At 38.4% G+C, this 26,323-nt stretch overlaps 1 protein-coding gene across 1 annotated transcript in view; it reads left to right on the top strand.

Moving 5' to 3' along the window:
* Positions 1-26,323, top strand: part of LCMT1 (leucine carboxyl methyltransferase 1) — a 317,860-nt gene that overhangs the window by 237,998 nt on the left and 53,539 nt on the right. The window contains exon 11 of the transcript XR_013168000.1: positions 10,083-10,230. The gene's annotated coding sequence lies outside the window, so the exon portion shown is untranslated. The remainder of the gene's footprint in view (positions 1-10,082; positions 10,231-26,323) is intronic.

Genomic DNA, 26,323 nt, shown 5'->3' with positions numbered 1-26,323 from the left:
ATGCAGACAGATAGAGCCTAGCCTAATGACCAAATTAAAACACTGGAGGAGACACAGACTTTGGAACAACTAATCAAAGATGTTCATATAATTCTACTAAGTAAAGTAAATGGGATGACTAATGACACAAAGGTGATTAAGAAGACACTAGGACAGCATAAAAAGGAATTTGAAAGAATAAATAAAAAAATAACAGATATCACAGATATTAAAAATGCTACAGAACAAATAAAAATATACTAGGATCACACAACAGCATATTTGAAGAGGCAGAAGAACAATAAGTGAACTAGAGGACTGGGCAACTGATTTTAAACACACAAAAGAGCAAATGGTATGAAAGATGGAAAAATTAAATTGGATCTCAGGGAAATGATGGACAAAACAAAGCACACAAATATAAGAATCATCAGTATCCTAGAAGGAGAAGAGAAGCGTAAAGGACTAGGAAGATTAGTAGAGGATATATTGGGAGAAATTTTCTCAAGTTTTATAAAGGATATAAATATGTAAATCAAAGAAGCCCAAGGAACTACAAACAGAAAAAACCAAATAGGCCTACCCAAAGACACATACTAATCAGTCTAACTAATGTTGAGGAGAAGCAGATAATCCTGAAAATGGAAAGAGAAAACAATCTACTACATAAAAGGGAAACCAACTAAGTTTGAATTTAGACTACTTAACTGGCACTACGGAGGTGAGAAAGCAGTAGTATGATATATTTAAGATCTGGAAAGAAAAGGACTTCCAGCCAAGAATTCTCTACCCAGTCAAATTATCCTTCAAAACTAGGGAGAGATTAAAATTTTTACAGACAAATAAACAGTGAGAGGAATTGTCAACAAGAGACCAGCTCTGCAAGAAATACTAAAGGGAGTTCTGCTGGTTGAAAAAATAAAGACAGGCGAGGGAAATCTGGAGGAGGACACAGAACTGAAGAGTACAAGTAAGGGTAACTTAAAGAATAAAAAGAGAAAGGGGAAAGGAATATATAGAAAAATCATGTGATCATCTTGATTGATGCTGAAAAAACATTCAACAAAATTCAACATCCTTTTCTGATAAAAACATTTCAAAGGGTACTTATCAAAGGTAACTTCTTCAATATGATGAAGGGCAATTGTGAAAAACCCATAGCCAGCATCATACTCAATGGTGAGAGATTGAAAGCTTTCGCTCTAAGATCAGGAATGAGACAAGGATGGTTTCTGTAACCACTATTATTCAACATTCTAGCTAGAAGTTCTACTTAGAGCAATCAAGCAAGAAAAAGAAATAAAATGCATCCAAATTGGAAAGGAAAAATTAAAACTTCCATTATTTGCAGGTGACATGATACTATACTTGGAAAATCCTGAGATATCTACAACAAAGTTACTTGAGCTGGTAAACAAATTCAAGAAGACGACAGGATATAAAATTAATGTGCAAAAATCCATAACATTTCCATAAACAAGCAGTGGCCTAACTGAGGAGTCAATTAAGGAAAAAATTCCATTCAAAATAGTAACTAAAAGAATCAAGTATCTAGGGATGAATTTAATTAGTGATGTACAGGACTTGTACACAGAAGACTACATAACATTGCTAAAACAAATAAAAAAAGGTCTAAATAGGTGGAAAGACATTCCTTGCTTATAGATAGGAAGGAATGTAATTGAGATGTCAATTCTACCCAAGTCGATCTACAGATTCAATGCAGTACCAATCAAAATTCCAACAAGCTATTTGATGACTTGGAAAAGCTAGTTACCAGATTCATCTTGGAGGGAAAGAGAACTGCATAGCTAAAAGCACCCTAAAAAAGAAGAATCAAGTGGTAGGTTTAACACTTCCTGATTTTAAAACTTATTATAAAGGCACATTGGTCAAAACAGCATGGTACTGGCACAAAGATACAGTAGTATTGACCAATGGAATAAAATCGAGACACAGAAATAGACCATCAAATCTATGGTCCATTGATCTTTGACAAGGCTCCCAAATCCACTGAACTTGGACAAAATAGTCTTTTCAATAAATGGAAGAACTCAATATCAATAGCCAAAAGAATGAAAGAGGACCTTTACCTTATACTCTATACAAAAATTAACTCAAAGTGGATCAAACATGTAAATATAAGAACCAGTGCTATGGGCGGGCCGCGGTGGCTCAGCGGGCAAAGTGCTTGCCTGCTATGCCGGAGGACCTCGGTTCGATTCCCGGCCCCAGCCCATGTAACAAATACGGAGAAACAGAATACAATAAAACAAGAAAATGTTTCCCTTTCTTCCTTCCTTCCTTCCTTCTATCCTTCCTTCCTTCTCTCTGTCTTTCCTTTAAAAAAAAAAAAAAAAAAAAAAAAGAACCAGTGCTATAAAGCTCCCAGAAGAAAACGTAGGGCAATATCTTCAAGACCTAGTGCGACAGTTTGAAAGGATGTATATACCCTAGAAAAGCCATGTTTTAATAAAAATCCCATTTTAAAGGCAGAATAATCCCTATTCAATACTGTATGTTTGAATCTGTAATTAGATCATCTCTTTGGAGATGCAACCCAATCAAGAGTGGTTGTTAAACTGGATTAGGTGGAGACATGTTTTCACCCATTTGAGTGGGTCTTGATTAATTTATGGGAATCCTATAAAAGAGGAAACATTTTGGAGAAAGTGAGAGATTCAGAGAGAGCAGAGAATGCTGCAGCACCACAAAGCAGGGAATCCACTACCAGTGACCTTTGGAGATGAAGAAGGAAAACACCTCCCAGGGAGCTTCATGAAACAGGAAACCAGGAGAGAAAGCTATCAGATGATGCCATGTTCACCATGTGCCCTTCCAGCTGAGAGAGAAGCCCTGACTATTTTCTCCATGTGCCTTCTCACCTGAGAGAGAAACCCTGAATGTCATCGTCCTTCTTGAACCAAGGTATCTTTCCCTGGATGCCTTTGATTGGACATTTCTATAGACTTGTTTTAATTCAGACATTCTCTTGGCTTTAGAACTGTAAACTAGCAACTTATTAAATTCTCCTTTTAAAAAGCCATTCTATTCCTGGCATATTGCATTCTGGCAGCTAGCAAACTAGAACACCTAGTAATAGGATGTAGCTTCCTAAACTTTACACCCAAAGCTTAAGCAACAAAAGAAAAAATAGATAAATGGGAACTCCTCAAAATCTAATGCTTTTGTACCTCAAAAGACATTGTCAAAAAGTTAAAGGGGCTGCCAACTCGATGGGGGAAATTATTTAGAAATAACCATAGAATAAAGGTTTGATATCCTGTGTACATAAAGAAATCATACAATTCAACAATGAAAGAACAGACAACCCAATTATAAAGTGGAATAAAGATATGAATAGATATTTTGTCTGAAGAGCAAATACAGAAGCACATGATGTGATGCTCATTGTCATTAGCTCTAAGGGAAGTGCAGATCAAGACTACGATGAGACACCACCTCACAACTATAAAAGTGACTGCTATTAAAGCAACAGGAAACTACAAATGTTGTAGAGGATGTGAAGAAATTGGTACACTTATGCACTGCTGGTGGGAATGTATAATATTACAGCCACTGTGGAACACAGTTTGGTGGTTCCTTGGGAAACTAAATATTGAGTTGCCCTATGACCCAGCAATACCGCTACTCAGTTTATCCCCAGAGGAGCTGAAGGAAGTGACAAAAGCAGAATTTGCCCACTTTTGTTCATAGCAACATTATTCACATTTGCCAAAAGATGGAAACAATCCAAGTGCCATCAATAGACAAGTGGATTAACAAAATATGGTATATGTATATGATGGAATATTGTGCAGCAGTAAGACAAAATAATGTCCTGAAGCACCTGACAAGATGGATGAGCCTTGAGGACATAATGCTGAGTGAAATAAGCCAGACACAAAGGCATAGATACTGTGTGATTTTACTTTCTTAAATCATGGTAAAGGTAAAATCAGAGGCTTATAATATAGAATGTAGGTGACCTAGAGATACGTAGAAGGTAGAGATGGTTGAATGGTTAGCTATTGAGATTGAATTTAAATGTAAGAGAATAGATAGAAGTGAAGGTAGTTCTCTAGTGGGTCTATAAGTAATATTACCATATCGAAGGTGAAAATGATTGAGAGGGGAGGATGTATAGACCCATGTGAACCATGGATTAACACTACAAATATAAGTTCTTGCATGGCCTACTGCAAAGGTATGTGTGTTGCTTTGAAAAAAATTATGTACCACGGACATTTTTATAGACTTGTTTTAATTGGCACATTTTCACAGCCATAGAACTGTAAACGCGCAACTTAATAAATTCTCCCTTTTAAAAGTTGTTCCATTTCTGATGTAGTGCATTCTGGCGGCTAGCAAACTAGAACAGATTTTGGTACCAGAGACGTGGGGTGCTGCTGCAGTTTGCAAATACCAAATATAATTGGAACAGCTTTTTAAATGGCTAAGGGGAAGATATTGGAGGAATTGTGTGGAGTTTGATAGAGAAGACCTAGAATGCTTTGAAGAGACTATTGGTAGAAATGTGGACTCTAGGGACACTAGACAGAAATGAGGTGTGTATTATTGCAAACTGGAAGGAAGGCATTCCTTGTTTTGAAATGGCAGATAATCTGACAAAATTGACTGGTAGCTTTAGCTGGAAGGTAGATTTAAAAGTCATGAACTTGGATATTTAGCAGAAGAAATTTCCAAATTAAATGTGGAAACTGCAGCCTGGTTTCTCCTCACATATAGTGAAATGTGACAGGAAAGAGATAAGCTGAGAACTGAAATCTGGGGTACAAAGAAACCAGAAACTGATGTTCTGGAAAATTCTGGGCTTCCAGGAAGGGAGACCCCAGAAAATAGTGCCCCATATGAAGATTTAATCAAATGTGGAACCAATCAGACATTTCAGAAAAAACCAGGATTGGAGATGGAGTTATCCAGGAAGGATTTGTGGAAACTCCTGCTGTCTGATGGGCATCATCCTTGCTTACTACATAGAAAGCCAACAGGAGTGCTGTGGGACCTGTATAAATGGAACCACTGCCAGTCTCAAATTGGGGTCTCAGGAAAGGAAAAAAGTGAAGGTAAAATGTCTTCAGAAGCAGAACAATGGAGGCTGAGGTCTGAAGTCAAGATGCCTCAGGCCAGGCGAGTGGACCAACCCAAGCATTTGGAGAGGGTGTATTTGCCCTGAAGGCAGAGGATGAGCCTTCTGGCTCTTTGTAGTGGAAGAATTGTGCCACCTCAGGCCTTGGAGAAGGTGGAGCACATTCCTTGGGGATAGAGAAGAGCTTGGCTGCCACCACATTGTTGTGGAGGGGTTGAGTATGTGACCTGGAAATGACAGAGAGACCAGGTACAGCTGCGATGCTTGGAGAGCGTAGAGCCCAGAAAAAGGTGGTCTCCTCAATGTCCCCCAAGGTTGCACTCAGAGAGAGGCCGGCCACTGTGTAGGCCCTTGGAAAGAGTAGGTCTGCCACTTTCTAAAGCCACAAAGATGAATAATTTTCAGACTTTGAAATCTGATAGAGTTTGCCCTGCAGGTTTTCAAAACTGCTTGGGCCCAGTGACCCCTGTGTTCCTTTCAATTTCTCCCTATGGAAATGGGGGCATTTATCCTATGACTCTCCCTCCTTTGTATGTTGGTAGCAAATAACTTGTTCTGAGTTTTACAAGTCCAGAGCCAGAGGAGAATTTTGCCTTAGAACAGACCATGCCTGTAACAGACTTTGATGAGACCTTGTACTGGTTTTAACCTTGCATTGTATTTGTATTGTTACTGAAATGGTTTAAGGTTTTCTGATATTGCTATGGAATGAATGTATTTTGTATATTGGAAAAACATGTCTTTTAGGGGTCCAGAGGGTAGAGTGTACTGGTTTGAAAGGATTATGTACCCTAGAAAAGCCATGTTTTAATTCTGATCCAATATTGTGTGAGCAACCATTTCTTTAAATCCCTATTTGTCAATGTAGGTTGGAATCTTTTGATTAGATTATATCTGTGGAGATATGACACACCCAGTGGTGAGTATTAACTTGATTAGATGGAGAAGTGACTCCACCCATTCCAGGTGGGTCTTGATTAGTTTTCTGGAATCCTTTAAATGAAGAAGCATTTTGAAGAGAGCTTCAGGATGCTGAGATAGCCACAACAACCATAGAATCCAAGCAGAAAATTGGTGGTGAAGAAGAAAAATGCCCCAGGGAGCTTCATGAACCAAGAACCTTGGAGAGAAAGCTAGCAGACATTGCCATGTTCGCCATGTGTCTTTTCCAGTTGAGAGAGAAACCCTGAACTTCATTGGCCTTTCTTGAGTGAAGTCAGCCTCTTGTTGGTGCCTTAATTTGGACATTTTTATAGACTTGCTTTAATTGGGACATTTTCATGGCCATAGAACTGTAAACTTGCAACTTAAATTCCCCTTTTAAAAATCCGTTCCATTTCTGGTGTATTGTATTATGGCAGCTAGCAATCTAGAATAGTATGAATCGTGTATAAGTTCAGGGTATGGGGGAAAACTGCTATTGCTTGCTATGGACTATGTTTAACAGGAAAACAACAGCAGTACCTCAGCAGCATCAGGGTTAAATAACGGGGGCAGGACAAGAGTTAAGGGGATGTTTGAATTTTCTATTTGGTGAGAGTGTGTTTATTGGTTATCTTTGTCTTGGGAACAATTAATTTATCTAAAATTGAGAGTGTTGATGATTGTTGACTTTGGACATTATATGTGATGCCCAGTGAATGGAGGTGGCTGAAGGATGCACTGACTGCGAAGTATATTGGCGACCGATGGTGTATTCATATGATCGAATATTGTGTTGCTACAGAAAGGGACAAAGTTGTGAGGCATGAAACATTGTGAATGAACCCATTGGATATTTGGTGAGGCAAAATAAGCCAGAAACAAAAGAACAAATATTGGATAGTCTCATTTAGAAAATATTTTAAGAAAATAGAGGCCTAGATTGTAAGCCCTTATAGCAGTCACATTTAGTCTGGAGCAGTAATTGTTATTTCTGGATTTTGAGAGGTTGTCATATATGTGTAACCTGATATTAGAGACAGGAATGAAGCTGATCAAGTCAGGATTAAGGTAATTCACAATACAGGGGTAAGGAAGATATGTCTGTATTTTAGAACCTCATCTACTCTAAGTCCAAAGGAAGAAAGTTTTAGGTTTTGTCTAGAACCTAAATTTTCTGTAGCATATAATCTAACTCAACCTATCTGGATAGACCATTTAAACAATCCAAACACAGGGAGCCTAGAATAAAAATGAGGGCCTTTAATCTTATATAGTTTATTGTAATGCCTGGATAATTTCCAGAGTACATTAAGCAGATAATCAAAAAGTATTGGTAAGGTCCCTTGAGGGATGGGAGAAAAAATATGGCACTGTTAAACTTTACCACCATGGAAACCCTTGATATTTTGTCATACAATAGGCTAAGCCCTTGATCTTCAGGCTTGTTCTTGTGAAACTTATGTAGGTAGTGGAGAAGTTTAGCCTACCTATAGGTATGCCTAAGAGTTCCTTCTGGAGGACCTCTTTTGTTGCTCAGTTGTGGCCTTCTCTCTCTAAGCCCAACTCTGTAAGTGAAATCATTGCCTTCTCCCTCCCCTTGTGGAACATAAATAACATCCAGGGGTAAAAGTCTCCCTGGCAGCATGGGAGATGACTCCCAGGGATGAGTTGGGCCCTGGTACCATGTGATCAACAATGTCATCCTGACCAAAAGGGGGAAAAGAAGTATAATGAATAAGGTATCAGTGGCTGAGAGAGTTCAAATAGAGTCAAGAGGTAGTGACCTACTCTGGAGGTCACTCTTATGCAAGCTTCAATTAGACATCGCTACCTATCTTAACTTGCCAAACCCCAACCAAAACCCTTCCAGTCAATGCTAAAGAATTTTAGGGCAATATATAGGATTCTAAAAAGGTTCCATGCACTAGGGTAGCTTTCCAGAAACCTGAAACCTCCAGATGGGTCCCTGGACAAGAAAAGTCCTAAAACGCAGAGGGGCCAACCTCCCCAGATCATCAACTAGTTCCATCCACCTATCCCATATTATCGACAGCCCCTTCCAACATGAAAAAGTTAAAATGAGCATAGCCTAAATACCCCTAAAGAGTGGAAGAAAGATCAAAGTTGATGGTGGAGTTGTATAGATAAGATAGGGTTTAAGAAATGAGTATGATTGCTGAATGATTATGTTGATATTTCTTTTAATCTCCAGTACTTAAAGGAGCTAGAAGTAAAAACCTAAAATTGTAGAATTGTAACCCTTACCAAACTCTGAAATCTGTTCTACAACTAATTATTGCGATGTGTTTTGAAATTTATTGCTTCTTTGTATATATGTTATTTTTCAGGGAAAAGAAAAAAAAAGTCAATTGTTATGATAAATGGACAGTTATATGATAATACTGTGAAGCATTGGTTGTACACTTTGGATGAGTACATGCTATGTGAATAAATATTAATAAAATTAACGTTTTTATTTTAAGGGGACTCCTGGTGGTTTCAAACATTATCTTGTTTGTATAATAATTTTACTCTTTCCCTCTGTCTGAACACTTTGGGAGCCACAGGTTTTAGTAGATTCTTCTAAGCTGTTCCAACCTGATGGCCCATATGAAGTGTGGCAGGTCCTTTTAAAACACTCTGTTTTACAGAAGGAGGATCCAGCCTATTACAGGCCTGGCTCAGAGAGCCATACCTTTAAGGCAAACAGAGGATTGTTAGCGAAAGGGTAGAGTGGAGTCACAGGACTTCCCCCAAACTGCAAGAATTCACCTTTGCTGAGCTGGCTTCTAGGCTCTGATACACAAGTGCACTGTGTTACACACCTCTAGCAGGAGGCTCTTAATGTTATATTCTAAATGAATTGTGCATCTTTGAATTATTTAATTACTGACATGCCTCATTCTCAGCATCAGTGTCCCATTTGCCCACTGACTGCCTTTTGAATGACTATGTTAATATTTGGCATTGCTTATTGTGTTCATTTGATAGTGATTAATCCTCTATTCTGTCCTTACCTCATCTAACAAGATTTGGAATCTAATTTAAGCTGATATCAAATCACATTTTGAAAATGATTTAGCTTTGCCAATCCTATTCAGTTACCAGCTCACAGTATAGATGCCTAGCTTAGTGTCTGAGAAGGGTTGAGGGGCAGGAAGAAAAGAAAACTACGTCTAAAGGTAGCTGTGAAGGAAGAGTTCTGATGGGAACCTATCCTCTCAGTTTAAAGCCCTAATATGAGAAATTAAAAGAACTTGTTCAGGAGTTTAGTAACCAGAATCTCAAAACAGCCATAGAACTGGGAAAGAGAAGCAGGGCCCAGCTGTGGGCCAGGAATAAATGGCCCACACTGTCTCCTCTCCCACCCTCTGAAAGCTTCTGCTGTCACCTCCTATTGGCTGCTTCTAACCAGTAGCCAGAAGATTAGGGATATCAAGTATATAATCTCTGGAGATTATTACACTCTGGGGGCACAGAGAATAGCAGTGAAAAGTAGAGAACAGATCCCAAGGAGCAATATGAAAATAACCAGCACAAACCTCAATCCTATATACAGTGGAAAACCCACCCTGTCCCAATTTTTCTCATTCTTAGGGGACTTATGCTAGAGGCAGGAAAAGAGACCCAGAAGAAAACTAGGCTATAGTGCCATAATAAATAGCTCTAGATTTTATAGTGGTTTTATCTAACAAACATTATTTCACCATGCAAGTTGGTAAGGTGTCGGGGCCCAAGCTAATGTTGCTCCTCCTTCTTGTAACTTTACCAAAGTGAATCCGAAGCTTTCAGTGCAGAAGATAGAAGAGAATTATGCATGTGTTGTTTACTATTTCATCCTGGAAGTGACACATACCACCTGCACTTGCATTTTATTGGCCATCTTTTATTTTCTATCTTCTATCCCTACTGTGATGGTTTGAATCTATATGTACGCAAGACAATCATGTCTTTTAAGCTGATCCATTCCTATGGGTATGGACGCATTATAAATAAGATAGTTTCATGAGGTAACTTCAGCTAAGGTAAGGTCTGGGATGGATCTTAATCATTTGATTTTTTTTATAAGGGGATGACTACAAAGAGAAAGAAAAAAGCCATGGAAGCAAGAAAATGAAATCAGCAAAACCTGGAAGAGAAGGGAAAGACCATTAGATGCCATTGTGTTCCTGGCCATGTAACAGAGGAGTTCAGGACTGCTGAAAGCTGGTTTTCAGGTAGAAAACGTTGTCTTGATGATGCCTCGATTTTGCCATTTTCACAGCTTTGAGACTGTAAGTTGTAACTAATATATTCCCATAGTTAAAGCCAATGCATTTTGTGATATCTGCTTTGATTTGTTTAGCAAATTAAAGCACCTACCATGGGCTTGAATTCCCTCATCTCTTATTTGAAATTCTCCCCTCTCCCCACTAACTGACTTAGACCTAAATCCTGGTTCCTTTCTTATACAAAGCAGCTTAATTATTCCTTTTCTTTCTCTCTCAAGACTATAATTTGGCTTTATTCAGATGGCCTCACCTTCATAATCAACAATATGTATTAAGGTATATTCTTATGAAAAGATAGGTCATTTTTCTTCCTGAGAGGAAAACTGTTTTTGGTTTTAAAATAAATTTACTTTTTTCTGACATATAATTTCTCCATTTAAAAAATCACGTCACTGAGAGTCAGAGAGAAGGACTGATTTGCCCATGGTCACACAGATTTTGACTCATTTCCTGACTATGTCCATAGTTCTTTCCTTTATCCTGTACCACCTCCTTCTATATATTCTCTTCTTGGAAAAACCACTCTTTCCTTAATATTATCTGCCTGGATTTTCTTTAATCATGTGCAGCTCAGCTCTGCATATAAAGAAGCCAACACCTTGGTGAGAATCATTAATTTTCAGAAGCTTCTATTTCAGTGACTCCAAAGATAATTGCTAAAAATAGGTGCATTTCTGCAAGACACAGTTAAAATCAACCATTTTGTGGTCAGGCTCCCCAAAGGCATGAAAGCTTTGCTAAGAATGCAAGTGTTTTAGCATCCATGACAAATTTCCTCCGTGAATGGTATGCAGTAAATAATTATTTCTCAGAGGCAGCCTTTGGTTTTTAGAGTAGGGAACGGGTGGGGATAGATGCTGGGAGATGTCCGAGTGGGCCTCAGTTTTCTCATGAGAAGAATCTGCATCATTTTCCACAAGTGCAGGAGTAGAGGTGGAGGAAAGAAGTTACTGGGGAAACTCACACCTGAGTTTTTAAAAAATCTACAAATATATGCTCTGTATGTGAAATCTTCAATTAAAGTTGGCAATGTACTTCAGCATCTAGAGGTGCATTCTGATTAGTTCAGACCTGAAGTATAAAAGAAATTAGGCAGCAGGTTGTGAATGTATTTTCTATTTTCTCTACTTCTCAACTTGGCCCACAAAGGAAGCTTTGCTATGCTTCTAGATTCTCAGAAGTATGGGAAGGGAGACTGTGCCAGGGCAGGGCTTGGCTACCCTTGTTGGGCCTACAAGTGGATGCCTCTTATCCCTTTCCTTCTCTTCCCATATATCTGTGCTCTTCTTCCCTCTTTCCCTCTGTTCTCCCCCCTGCCTCTCTCCTTGCTTCCCTCTATCTTTCTCTCTCCCTTTTGTGTATCAATTTGCTCCTAGATTTGGATTTCTTCCTCTTTATAGAGGCCAGGCGGCCTCTTCTGTGCTTGTTTCAGCTTCTCAGCCTGTAACTGGGTCAGATAATCAGGATCATGCAGATCTCAAAGTTGAAATTTATAAGGAAAGTCATGTGAAGTTCTCCAATTTAGCTGCTCTAATCTCTTCTGGCATCTTTTTTTTTTTTTTTTTAACTTTTTTTATTAATTAAAAAAATTAAAAAACAAAACATTTAGATATCATTCCATTCTACATATACAATCAGTAATTCTTAATATCACCACATTCTTCTGGCATCTTGTGTCTCTTTCTCAATTTGGTTAGAATCTGTAGGTGAAGGAAAGGGCATGACTGACATCCCTGGATCTTTAACACATGGAGCATTGGCTGGGGGATCTTAACAATTCCACAGAAGGTCTAAGTACAATGTGGAGGAAAGATGTTGTTGATGGGGTCAAGGTCAGCACCTGAAAGCAGAATGTTTTTAGCAATTGGAAGATTTTAGTATAGTTGGACAATGCAAGAATAAAATTAAGTTTAGCTTCACACAAGATGGTGCAGGAAAGGGCTGCAGGACAGCCCAAACCAGTCTTGCAGGTAGGGAAGGAGAGAGCCTCTGATACAAGCCTAGAATTGGCACTAAATAGGTAGAAATAAGTTTAAATAAGTAACGGCCAGGGTTACTGAAATGTACATAATAATAAAGAATAGTAAAAAATATTAAAAAAATTAATAAATAATAGTAAAGAATAATCAAAAGTGGGAATCTTTGGTGGGAAACTTAAATTAGACTATCCTGATAGGCTGTAACCTCTGGAGTATCCAATCAGTGGAGAAACAGGGAAGGGACCTGAGTGCTAGGTTTAAGGAATAAACACTGCTGCTTTCAGTTGCTCAGAGTGCTAGTCACCATTTTTCTGCTGGGTGCCCGTTCTTGCAAGATTGTGAATAAATTCTTTTCTTCTCCACAGTTGGGTAAGCATTTGTTCTCTTTCAGGTATGGCTTTCTTTCTAGCAGACAACAGGAGCCTTTAAACTATGTGAGTTCCATTATTTTGTGGTTACAGGTGACTTCAGCAGGTATGGGTCATATATTTGTAGTTTCAGCAGAATTTCAACTGATGACTTCGAACTCAGGTGCGGTGGTTAGGAAACGAAGAGATTTATCCTAGGGGTTTCCACTGGGCTGGATTATGAGGCCCAGTAAAAGACATGTTCTTAATTTTAATCTGCATTCCTATATGGTATTGACTCATGAAACTAGGATCTTCGAAGATATTTTTACTTAAGGAATAGCCCACTCTTTGTTGTGTGCCTTAATCTGCATTAGTGGAGTCCTTTATAAGGAGAAGACATTCAGACAGTCCGAGGAGCCAGACGTCAGTAGAAACTGGAAGAACAGATATAAGGAGAGGTCACCACGTGATAGGAGGTAAACCCAGAAAGTGCAGCAAGCTAGCACCAGAACACTACAGGCTTTGGGAAGCAAGTAGGGCCTCCCTGATGCTTTGATTTTGGACTTCTAGCTGTCTCAATAATAAAGCAATAAATTCCTGCTTTTTAGCTAATCCATTGTGTGGTAATTGTTACAGCTTGGCAAACTAAGACAGAAGACAAAAAGCCCTTCCCAGGGACTAACACATGTAAGATTCTTGTCTTGGTGTTTGAGATATTTATGTATTTCTTGAGGTCAGAGAAGCTGCATTGGAAGGGGCAAGGCCCTTATAAAAGCCAGGGAGCTTACCTCAAAAGAAGCTCTTCCCCAATGAAAGCCATAGACAAGAGGGCAGATGTAAGGACTTGCCCCATGTAGTGGGTGTTTTTCTTTTTGTGTGTGTGTGTGTATAACCTTGGCCCGTTTCTGCTTTCAGTTTCAGCTGTGGAGGACAGTACTACATTCTAAGAAAAAGTATTTGCTACATATTCACACTTCTAACATGACAGGAAAGCCTGTAAGAGCAGGCAAGTTAATAAACCCTGACATAATCTTTAATTCTAAGGAGATGGAAGCCACTGAATCCCAGAGTCCTGTCCATTAGAGGGACACTATTCAGATGCGGTTAGAGTTAGGGGCACAGAGGATGAGACCAAGTTGCTCATGGCATTAACCAGCTCGAAGCTACTCAGTGACCTTCACCCTTTCCTGGCCTTATCCTCACCACTGTCACCATATAAATTTCCTGCACACCGGTCCTTAGACACTGCTTTTGGAAGAACCAACAATAAGAAATCAACAATCTCCAGTGTGTCAAATGTTTGGAGTGCTAAACATTGGCAATGGAAGTCTAATTGATATCTTTTCCTCCTTATCTTTCTTTTTATCCAATGTGAGGGGAATATGGTTGTCAAGTTCTGATGAAGTAAGAAAATAGGAGAGTGAAAGATTTTAGGGCAATTTTAGATTAATTTGAGTTATCACTGAATTGTACAATTAAAAGTGGTTAAAATGAGAAAATTTTGAGTTGTAATATATGTTACTACAATAAAAGGATTTTTGTAAAATTAGGAAAGGTACGATTTTGGGCAAAAGCATATGGCAGAGATAATTGATTTCATTTTAATTCTAGAGCAAATGCTATGAGTAGCAATATGAGGACTTTGCCAACCATGAGAATCATTAGATGTTTACACCTCTGCCCAGTCATACAAAGTTAAAAATAATGGTATCATATCTGTTATAATTCATAATTTTTAAATTATTGTTGTTAGGATAGAACAATTTACCTTGTGTTTAATTGTCATTGTTATTTTTCTCTGTAGACTGGATATTCCACGAATTATTGAATAAATCACTCTTGATGGGTATTTAGTTTAAGTCCTTTTTTTAGCTATTGTAGGGAATTGAATACTACAATATGCATGCGAAAAATATTCTATCTTCCTCATAATTAGAGGACTGAAAATGAAAGAACAATGACATTTTTCTATAATTTTTTGTTTTCAATATTGAAATGTTTGTTAGTGCCCCATGTATATAGTCTTTGTAGGGAAATTGACCCAGAGGTGAATAATGCAGATTGGTACACTGTTTTGAAGGGCACTGAGCTATTTCTAAGAAAATTTAAAATGCCGATACCGGTCAATCCAGCATTTCTAGAAAACTTGTCCTTCAAATATGCTCACATGAGTCCACAAATATTGCATTCTCTTGGGTTTGTGTGTGTATGTGTGTATGTGTATGCCTACTAGTATATTCATGAAAAATGCCAGGTGGCCAAGATGGGGTTAAAACTTCTGATTCCTCCATGAATCTAATCCTGATGATAATGCAGAAGGGAAAGAGAGAGATTGATGGATCCTAGAACCTAATGAAAACCATGGAAATTATTTGGAGTGGGAGAAAATGGCTGAGAGCTGAAATGAAAAGGAACAAGCAGTATGGGGAAAGAGGCCCAAGAGTCACAGACGGCCGGCAGATAGGTAGGGTAGAACTTTAGAGTTGGACATATTTCTTGGGATTTCACTTTTCTCAAGTGGATCCTTGCCCCTTCTCTTTACAGAGCCTTTGCAGGGCTTGTGTTAGCCTGACACAGTGGGAGTAATAGAAAGGGAGAACTGGAGCTCTGTATGGCTGGTGAGGTGATAATAAGGTCTACAGATAAGCTGTCTGGGCCCTAGATCCCAAGTGAAGAGTGATAACCCATGGAAAACAGCATTGTCTGCAGCCTATGAACACGTCCTTTCCAGAAAAGAGAGAACACAGGGGCAAAAAAAAAAAGGGAAGTGATTTTATCCACATTGTAACATCCGGCTTTCTACTGTAAAGGTCCTCCTTAGATTCAGTTTACCAGGAAAAGCACAAATTAGGGTCAAAGATTTTGCCTCCAACCCCATCTCCTCCCCAATCATTACTTATCACTATCTGATACTTCCTAAGGAATATGAGTTCACAGAAAAAATACGAAATCAAATTATATAATTTATATCACAAGGAGTAGTCAGAACGGATTAGGCAGCTTTTTTTTTTTAATAAGGAAAACAAATGTCCTTAGAGAAATAAACAAAGATCTTAGGAACATAAAATAGAAACAATAAGTTTTGAAGAGTCATTTGATTGTTGAGACATAAAAAATATATTGGCAAAATTTTTAAAATGTAATGCTGTTGAATATGTGAGGCAGCAGAATGAATACAGCTAAAGAACAAGTTAGCAAACTGAAGGATTCACTTAATGAACTTTCCCAGAAAACATTTGGGAGGGACAAATTGTTGCAAATAAAGAGAGAAAAATTAAAAATTAGAATCCTAGTGGGAATCTCAGAAGGAGAAAAAAAATAAATGGAGAAGAGGCAGTGTTTGAGGGGATGTTGGCATGTAATTTACCAGAATAAAAGTGGAATACAGTGTTTAGGCAAACAATAGAGACCCTCAGTTCCTGGGCTGTCAACCAAGAAGCTCTAATCCAGAGTGACATTCTAGGTCATGGTGGGATTGCTGAGTATATTCAAATATGGTAATTTATTATTATTTATTTACAAGAACCAGATTGTCTTTTGACCTTTCTATTACAATAGAGCTAGGTCTGAGATGATGTTTTATTAGTTTCCAGCAGAGAAGAAGAATGCAAAACGTATAGCAGCTTCCAATTCAAAGTCTTTCTGTCAGATTTTGATAGATAAAGAGATGCAAATGAGACACAAGTCCCTTGTTAAGCACTATTCCCCTTGATCACCCTGTTTAGGCTACAAGTATCTGGGCAGCAACCACAAACCTTAACCCTTTCATTTCCGTGCTGAAGTTCTTTTCCTCGTCTGCTTTCTTTGCCTTTCCCCGTGTTTTCCTCATTATTTTTTTCCTTTCTTATCACCTCTCTTGCTTCTCCTTTCTTAGTTCTTCTCTTTCATCATCATCATTTTTGCCTCTTCTTTAATATCGCTAATTTAATTCATTAATTCACTTATCCATCATTTATTGAACAATTAGTTTGAATTCCTACTATTTTCCAGGTACTATTGAATAAAAAGGTGGTTACAGTGAACAGTGCAAAACAAAGTTCCCTGAGACCACTCCAGGGAGGAAGACAGACAATAAGCAAGTAAAAAACAAAAAAAGTAATAATAAAGAAAAATTTAAATACTAATAAAATGCAATGAAGATAATAGTACATGTTAGAAAGTGATGTGGGGTGATGAGGAACAGAGCTCCTTTAGATGAGGGAAGCATATCAGGGAAAGTCTTTTTGAGGAGATGGGATTTGAGTTGAGCCCTCAATATGTTGGAGCTACAACTGTGAATATCTGGTGGAAAAACATCCCAAGCAGAAGGAAAAGCTGGTGTAAATACCCCAAGGTAGAAGGGAGCTTGGTATGTTCTTCTACCTTCTCTTCTTTTTCTCATTCCTCATATCTAGTTAATTCTAGAATAAGTGTCTACAGTTTTAGTTACCACCTCCTCCTACCTTAATTCCCTGCTTTCTGATTCCTGGTTTCTGCTTCCACCACTTGTTAGAAAGTGTCTTTGATGGCCACCAATGTCACCCTAGGCATGACAAAATAAGAAAAAGAAACGAAGAGGATGTTAGCCCTTGGATCCTTTTGCTTGCAGTCAGGCATCTGTCAGCACAGCCTCATTCTGTTTGGGATAGGTTCTGACTGGAGTAGGGAGTATAGGAGAAACCTTCATGAGATCTGAAAGCCCTCTTATATCTGTAAGATGGATTAGGTACCCATCTTCTGAGCTTCTCTAGCTCCCTATCATAGCTGTTTCTTCTTACAGTTACCTTTGTCTGAAATGCTTTTTCCCTTTGCTCTTTATAAAGCTACCTCTTTCTAATTATTCAGGCTGTAACATATTGAATTACTGGTCCTATATTTTCTTTTCCTTTGTAATAGTATTATGCATCAATTTGTCATGACATCATGGTAGATGGAGTGTAGTTTCCTGTTTCTTGATGTTGTTACTTTGGCCATTGAAGATATTAGTGGATGAAGCAGAGACTTGAAAATGTGCTCCTGTAGGTGGACTGAACTTCTTGCATTTCTGTCATTACCACTGGATAGACACGCCTTAGGAGTTCAGCTCACCCCAGGAGACAAATGAGGCACACCTGAACTTAACCCAAGGCCTAGCATTAAGTCCCAAGTAGCCTATTCTATATCAGTCAAAACCCAGCTGATGCACAGATATGTAAGGAAGAAATTAATGCTAGATGCTGTAAGCCACTGAATTTCAGGTAGTTTGTTATGCAGCGAAATCTAACCCTCATACAAGCCAAGGAATGAAACCCTAAAATCTTTAGGAATTTATTCTATATCAGTCAAAACCCAGCTGGGTTTTGACTGATATAGAATAGGCTACTTGGGACTTAATGCTAGGCCTTGGGTTAAGTTCAGGTGTGCCTCATTTGTCTCCTGGGGTGAGCTGAACTCCTAAGGCGTGTCTGTCCAGTGGTAATGACAGAAATGCAAGAGGTTCAGTCCACCTACAGGAGCACATTTCAAGTCTCTGCTTCATCCACTAATATCTTCAATGGCCAAAGGTACTCAAATGCTACCTTTATAGAGACACTTTCCCTAACCACCCAATCTAAAGTGACCCCACCCCGTCCATCTCTAACACATCATCCTTCATAGCATTCTTCATCATCTGAATTCGTCTTCTTCATTTACTTATTTTCCTGTTTATAGATTAGAATGTAAGCCACATGAGGGAAAGAAAGGACCTTGACTGATGTATTTATGTTGAATTCCCAATGTCTAACACATAAAACCAACTCAATAAATATTCACTGTATAAATGAATATTGCTTACCACCATATCATAATTGTTTGTTTATAGATCTGGCTGTGGGCTCTTTGGGGCCAGAGGAATTGGCATTTCTATATTCTAAGGGCCACCACTGATCACTCTGTGAATACTTTTTTGGAATATGTTTGAGACTCCGTTTTTCTAACCCCTGGCTTTTTCAGGAGTCTCTTTAGAAACCTCAGATTCTATATATTGGAATCTATTGCTAGGCAAGGCATGCTCCTGCTGAATTCCTAAAGATTTTAGGGTTTCATTCCTTGGGTCCTGATTTTATGGTCCTTTGCTTGTTGGTGTGAATTCTTGTGTGTGGTTTGTGCTTTAGGCAGCCATCAGTGGAGGTTATAAGGCAAGACATTCTCTTAGGTATCCAGGACATGTTGCAGATTGATTTGAGGGTCTGCATGGTGATGAGCAGAGATTTTTTTGTCTACCCATCTTGGGGGATGAGGTGGACAAAATCCATCCCCAATTATTGTAGATGACAGCAGAAATGCTACCTGATTTACAGTTTCTCCACAGGGCTTTCCCATCATGCATTAAAGCATCTATGTCAGATTTTCCTTTGTCTGAATGTCTTGGTTCTGGCCTTGGGGATTTAAAAGAGGGATTGATTCACATTGACTTTTCTGGGCTGACAATACATTGGATGAGGATTCTTAAGTGAGTTATCTGTATAGAGAAAGCTAAGATCTACCTGGATGAGGTAAACTCCCACCTACTTACTTTACTATCCAACATCCTTTTTCTTTTCTTTTGGTAAAGCTGGTTGATTTTTATTTAGGAAAAAATACCTTTACTCCACCTTATACTGTATTGGGGGGGGGGAGTCAAATATAGTACTTTTCTTAATTTGGATTTCCACCAAAGCAGATGCTTGAGTTTAGGTAGTTTATCTGGGAGGCACTCTCAGAAAGCACAAATGAGAAAGTGGAAAAGTAAGAATAAAGAAGGGAGACAAACCAGCATGGAGTGTGTTAACACATGGGTTACCACTACATGCAACTGAAGACTGATTCAAGCTGAGGACCTTTGAAAAATTCCATGCCTCAGAATCATCTCACTGGACCCTAGAGAGGCTGAGGAATTTATCTGTTGATTTTCATCCCTGTTGTTTGAGAACAGAAGAGAGATTTAGGCTCTTAACATAAAAAACTTAATGTGCTGACAGCTGTCTACCAAAGTTACAGACAAACAGGTGAGCCAATAGGATATGTGACATGAAATAAGCCAGACACAAAAAGAAAGATATTATATGATCTCACTGAATATAACTAATACACTTGGAAGTTGTTAAAATGGAAAATTTTGAGCTGTGCATATTTGTTACCACAATACAATTTTTAAAATTGTATTTTGTACCATTTTTCTCCTTTGGCCAAAGTTTGGTACAAACCACGGGCTGGTCCAATTAGATCTCTGCTTTCTGGAAGCTTGAGAAGAGTAACACAGGGGATAAGAAATGTTTGCAATCTGTTTATCACTGTGGACCCTAGAGAGTCTCCAGAAGAGACTACTCACAATTTCTTGCTGTCCAGTTGCCAAGAGTGCCTTCATCTCACATCACTCTGATTGTTCCCCCTTTCCTCAATTTTCTGAGCTTCTCCATTTGATTATGTTACCTAGACCTAATTTCTGAGGCTTAAAAACAAAACACCCTAACAGATATGCTGGGTCTACTCCATAGGAATCTGTTGGAAGAAGAAGACTTTGAGTTTGGTTGGAAATGAAACTCAGCAGGAAATCAGGCTGTGGAATAATCTTTGCTGAGCCCTCAGCCATTGATTATACTTCAGATAGCCCACTTTCCTCAATTCACTCTAAGTTTGTCATGCATCTCTAGTAATGCTTTTGGATAGACAAATGTTACAGTATAGTATAGTGTGGTATGGTGTACTATGGTATAGTATAGTGATGATTTGGTGGCTAAGAGTATGGATGTTGGAGTCAAACTACCTGCGTTCAAATCCTAGCTCTGCCATTTACTGACTATATGATCCTAAGAAAGTCTTTTAATCTTTCTATGACTCAAATCAATTAATGTAAAATGTGAATGATAATATAATAGTACCTGTAGTATAAGGTTTTTGTGAATGTTGCATGAGTAGTCACAGTACCTGACACTCGGCAAGTACTATATCAGTATTAGCTATTATTATGCCTAAAGTGCTGCTCATTGTACAGATTGAGACTACAGGACTCTGTGGTTTTTTGGATTTGGAACTGGCTTCCTTAACTTTGTGGAAAGTATGTTTTTCAGGATCAGCAGCCCTGTCTTCGGCCTACCTCAGTATTTGCATTAGAGAGAAAGGAAGGTACATTTCACAACCACCCACTATGTGCCAGCTTCGTGACAGACAGTTTTGGAGACCCTGACAACATCCCTGAGAAATAAGATTTTTGGTATTCTACAGATAAGCAAGCTAGAGCTCAGAGACTGGGGTGTGACCTGGGTCACAACTAGTAAGAGGCAGAATTGCCTCAGGTCTGTCTGACACCACTGACTCCAAAATCTGTGCTGTTTCTGTTGTGTGCTTTGCTTCCCCAATGTGAGTAACTCCACTTTTTCTCCCCTGTAGCCTTCCGCAGTCACTATCTTAGCTGTCACCTGCCAGAGCTGTGCTCGTGGCATCCCTGAGCAGCCTTGGGCCCTTATTCCCAACTCCTTATGCTTTGTTACTCATTTGTGAAGTTTTTTTTTTTTTCTCAGTCTGTGTAAATGATTGACAGTACCCCATAAGGACAGTTTGACATCTGACCTGGAGCTGATGAAGGAGGGAGCATAGCATAGTAGTTAAGCCTCTGGGCCCTGTGTGAGACTACCTGGCTTCAATTCATTGCTTTGTATCTCTGTTGGAGTGTGTTCTTGGGTAGATTTCCTAATCATTCTGAGCCTCAGTTTCCTCACCTGTAAAATAAGGATGGGAATGATAATACTTAACTCATAGAGTGTTTGTACTTGTTAAGGAAAATAAATAGTAGAAGAAAAAATATTTGAGAACTTTTTTAACCTCTTGGATAAGCAATGAATTTCCAACAAAGCAAGGTTACAAACCCAGAATTCACAAAGGAAAAGATAGATACATGTGACTGTTCAAATCAAGATATCCGAAATCAAGATATTGGCAGGTCATACCTTCTCTGAAGTCTGTGGTGTTCTGGCAGTAGCTTGCAGGCAATCAATCTCTGCCTCTGTCACATGGTGAGCAGTCTTTTTTTTTCCACATGGGCAGGCCCCAGGAAACAAACCAGGTCTCCAGCATGGCAGGCGAGAATTCTACCTGCTGAGCCACCATTGTGCCGCCCTGAGCTGTCTTTTTATGTCTCCTGCTTGCTTGTATTTCCATGTCCACATTTTCTTTGTTTATAAGGATTTCAGTCACACCAGTTTCAGGTCCACTCTGATTCAGTTTGGTTTTATCTTAATTGAATCTTTGAAGGTCCTATTTACAAGTGAATTCACACCCACAGGACAGAAGTTTAGGATTTGAACATGTTTGAGGAGGACATTATCCAATCTAACAAAACTGGGGAATTATGTTCCAAGACATAAATGCATACAAATTATAAATATCCTTAATATGCAAAGCTCCCCACTAAACTGAGAAGAAACAAGTAGACCACTTAATAAGGAAATGGACAGACTATGAGTGGGCTCCACACATTAGAGCATCCTAATGGCCAATAGGCGTCTAAAAGTTGCTCAAGGAAATATAAATTAAAGGAAAAATGAGATATAAGTCTTACCCTTTAGAGTGGAATAAAACTAAAAAGAGAACGCATCTCATGATAACAAAAACGTGAAGGAGATATACTTCCATTACTTGTGGGAATATGAAATATGATAAGTATCACTGGAATGTCTGTTAGAAAAACAACACACACATATTATTTTAACCTAACCACTCTACATTTAAGGAGCATCTTATGTAAATAAAAGCAGCTCTACGTTATAATATACGTTTAAGGATGTTTATTACAACTTTATTTTTTTAGGGAAAAACTGGCCACCAGTCTAAATGTTGTACAATATACGACAAGTTGAATAAATTGTTCTGTACACACTATGGAATATATTAAAGTCATTTAAAAGAATACATATAAACAAACTGTGGTATATCCATGCAATGGAATATTATGTAACAACACAAAGAAGGGACCTATTGAGATACACAACAACTTGGTTGAATCTCAAAGGCATTATGCTCGGTAAAAGAAAGTCTTAATTAATAGGCTGTGCACTGTATGATTCCACTTATATGGCATTCTAGAAAAGACTCCAACTACACTGTTGGAGATCAGGTAGTGGTTGCTAGAGGTTAGGCATATAAGAGGGTGTGACTATAAATGGACCAAAGGAACTTTTGGGGATGACAGAAGCATTAAATTTCTTTATTGTGGTAATGGTTACATGAATACATACATGTACTTAAATTCACAGAACTGTATATCTCCCCCAAAGGTCAATTTTTCTGTGTAATAATTTATATAAAAGAAAAACAAGGTTAACTATAACAACAAATATAAGTTGCATCCATGTTTATTGACCTGGAGAGGTCTCCATAATTTATTGAGCGAGAGGAAAAAAATTATAAAACAAGGTATATAATCTGATCTTCTTTTTGGAAAAACAATAAAAAACATATTCATATATATGTTGTGTATGTTTCTATAAATACTGAGAAAGAGGTAGAAGGATACCTACTAGACCTACTAGAGTGGACGTACTAGACCACTGATTAACTGGTATAGTAGTTAGTTAATCTAACTACTAGACTGGTTAACTTGGGAAGACAGGAATGGGTGGAGAGCATTAGGAGGCATTTCTTTATATATTCTGCATTATTTTGCTGTTCATCATAAGGAGTACATTTTAAATTAAAACAAGAATAAAAACAAAAATAATAAAGGAAAATTTTATGGAAATAAAAATAAAACAGAAGGAAAGCTAGCTTTAGGACTGGAGGAAGAGAAGAAAGCTCAAACTTGAAACTGGCTGCCAGAGGAGTGACCATTAAGCTTCAATTGTCCGGAAAACTGTATGGTACCAATTAAATTACCAAATCAAAAAACAATGAGAGTTGCTGGAAAAGACATAAAGTTCTTGACTTGGGGTTAGGGACGGGTGGTATTTCAAAGGTTAAAACTGAGGTCCGATTTTTGTACCCAAGGCAGTTTCGTTGGTCCTCCTTTGTTTCTTCCATCTGCTCATTCGTCTGTCCATCCAACTATCCATTCAGCATTTATTGAATACCTGTTGTGTTTTTCATTTTTAAAGTTTCTTATGTTCTATCCCTTCTCCAAATAGTATCCATTGAGGCTTCCAATTCTCTTAAATGGGCACTTGTACTTCTGGGAATCTCGGGATTTGGTATAGACCTCCCAGTGAGTCACTTCTTTTTCCCTCGGAGCACTTAGGACATTTCCCCCCACAGTTTTCTGATGTGATTGTTTATAGACCCACTCACTGATGCTAAGAGTAGAGTTCCATAGACAAATTCCCTGTGTTCAAATTCCAGCTCTGCAGTTCACTGACTGTGACCTTGGCAAGTTTAATAACATCTCTAGGGGCCTCATTCCTTATCTGTAAATGAGCACTTAATGAGTTGATAATGGAAAGCACTTGAAAAGGTGACCACTCCTAGAATGCATTCAACGCCATTTTTTTTTTCTTTTGGGTAGCATGGTTCGGGAAACGAACCCTGGTCTCCCGCATGGATGTATTCCACCACTGAACCACCCATGTACCCTCAATAACCATTTTATTGTTGTTGGTAATTATGTGGTGTTGAGTTGCATTGTTCAGATAAGAAATCCAGTGCATTGTTTTGAATAGCAGAAAACTCTTAGCAACCTTGTAATTTGATCACATTTATGTTACAACTAGGCATGTGTTTGGTGTGTGTACGTGTGTGTGTATAAGTGCATTTGTGTCCATGTTTGTATGTATATATGTGTGCTGGCTTGGAACTAGTATGCCAGAAAAACATGTTCTTAAGCTTAATCCATTCCTGTGAATCCATTATAAACAGGACTTTTGATGGGATTACATCAGTTAAAATGTGGCCCAACTGAATCAGAATGGGTCTGAATGGTATTACTGAAGGCCCCAGGGAGTAGCCACAAGCTGGAAGTCAATGGGACCCAAAACAGTAGTCTGGAGAGGCCACCATTTGCATTGCCATGTGACAAAAAAGCCAAGGATCAGCCCCAGAATGCCTCAATCTTCTGGGAAAAAGTTTCACCTTGATGATGTCTTCATTCTGGACTTTTACCCTCAAAACTGCGAGCCAATAAATTCCTGTTGTTTAAGCAAACCCACTGCCTTGTATTTGTTTTAGCAGCCAGGAGACTAAAACAGTATGTACATACAATTGAGAAAGCATGGAAAAATGTCTATAAGAATGTGACTCAAGGTGTTACCAGTGGTAACATCTTGGAAGTGTGGCTTTGGGAGATTTTAAAAAGGAACTTATACTTAACTCATGATCTTTTATATTATTTGAAATTTTATCATCGGTATTATTATGTTTATAATTTAAAAGCAAAAACAGAAACAGAAACCAAAAGACTAAATAGACTCTAAAGTGGAGATATGACTAAACAGAGAATCTTTTTTCAATATTCTATAATAGAAAACTTACTGTTTTTCTAAGTCACTGGCTGTATGAGTTACAAAGACAGCCATAAAAAGTATATATATTCTTCTCATATTAAAGCAATTTCTAGGATTTTTGATCTTAATGTGAGATGAGATTTGTCTGATATAGATCCATGAGGTCAGTCTAATAAATCAACTCTGCTTGTTGCTTCATTAGAAATTCAAAGCCTAGAGATGCAGTTCTCAATTGTCTGTGGCTCCTCAGATACCACTAGTCCTGATTCCCATGGCCCACAGCCTGGATGGGCTGAGCTCACAGAAGTTGGAGCTAATAATCCTTTAGGCAGAGGCTTCTCCACATTGCTCTATCTGAGATACCCAGAGATAACTTATTACAATGGAGAACACGGTTATAGTTTGGCTTTAAACACATTTATTACCTATCTGTCTGTCTGTCTATCTATCTGTCATGTACCAAGCAAAATGATATAGATGGCTGGTGTAGTAACAGTGGCCATATTCTCAGGCGAGAGAAAAAAATGACACACATTATTTTATTCATTCTCCCAGAATGAAATCCTTTTAAAGAAAGACTCATGTTGTCTAGATTCATTGAACAAAATTTACAAACTAAATTTGTACTGATTTTTAAAATGAAAGCAGGGAAACCATTGCAATGACAATAATTCTGAGGCCTAATCTTCAGGATGCCCTCCTAGACATTAAAATAGTTGGAAAATGGATAAAGAGGTTCAACATATGCTTGCTGGAGGCTTAATCCAGGAACAGTGTGACTTTGTAATGAGACAGTCTTACATTCAAATCAGAGCTCCACCATCAGCTATGTGGCCACAGGCATGTTGATAAAATTCTCTGAAGCTCAGTTTTGTCATCTGGGTAATGGATAGAATAGAATTGTCTCAATCTAGATCCTTAGAAACAAACTCTGAGATATGAAGTTGCAAACAGAAAGTTTATTGGGAGATACACCTATAAGTAAAAGAGGATTGTAGGATTGGGCAAGGGATAAACTAACCTGCAATATGATTTCAAGTGATACTTCAACTAATCTTATGGGGAGTTTTGAATTGGGATGGCCCTTCAGAGTTGTCTCAAATTGAAGTAGAGAGGCTAAATCTTTGAATCTTTTCATGAATCAATCACTGGCCACAGGCTGCCTACAGGGAGGGTGTGTAACCTTGGGTGATGCAATCTCCTATAGCTGAGAGCAGTTCCCATTCCTATAGGTATAAGCCACCAGCATTCTTATATTCCCAGCTTATGGGGTATATTGACTTTGAAGGAGGATGTTGAGGGGATC

The sequence above is a fragment of the Tamandua tetradactyla genome, chromosome 23 (genome assembly GCF_023851605.1).
Source record: "Tamandua tetradactyla isolate mTamTet1 chromosome 23, mTamTet1.pri, whole genome shotgun sequence".
In the NCBI taxonomy this organism is placed as follows: domain Eukaryota; kingdom Metazoa; phylum Chordata; class Mammalia; order Pilosa; family Myrmecophagidae; genus Tamandua; species Tamandua tetradactyla.
Note: the sequence above shows the minus strand (reverse complement) of the source record. Positions and strands in the feature narration are given on the sequence as shown.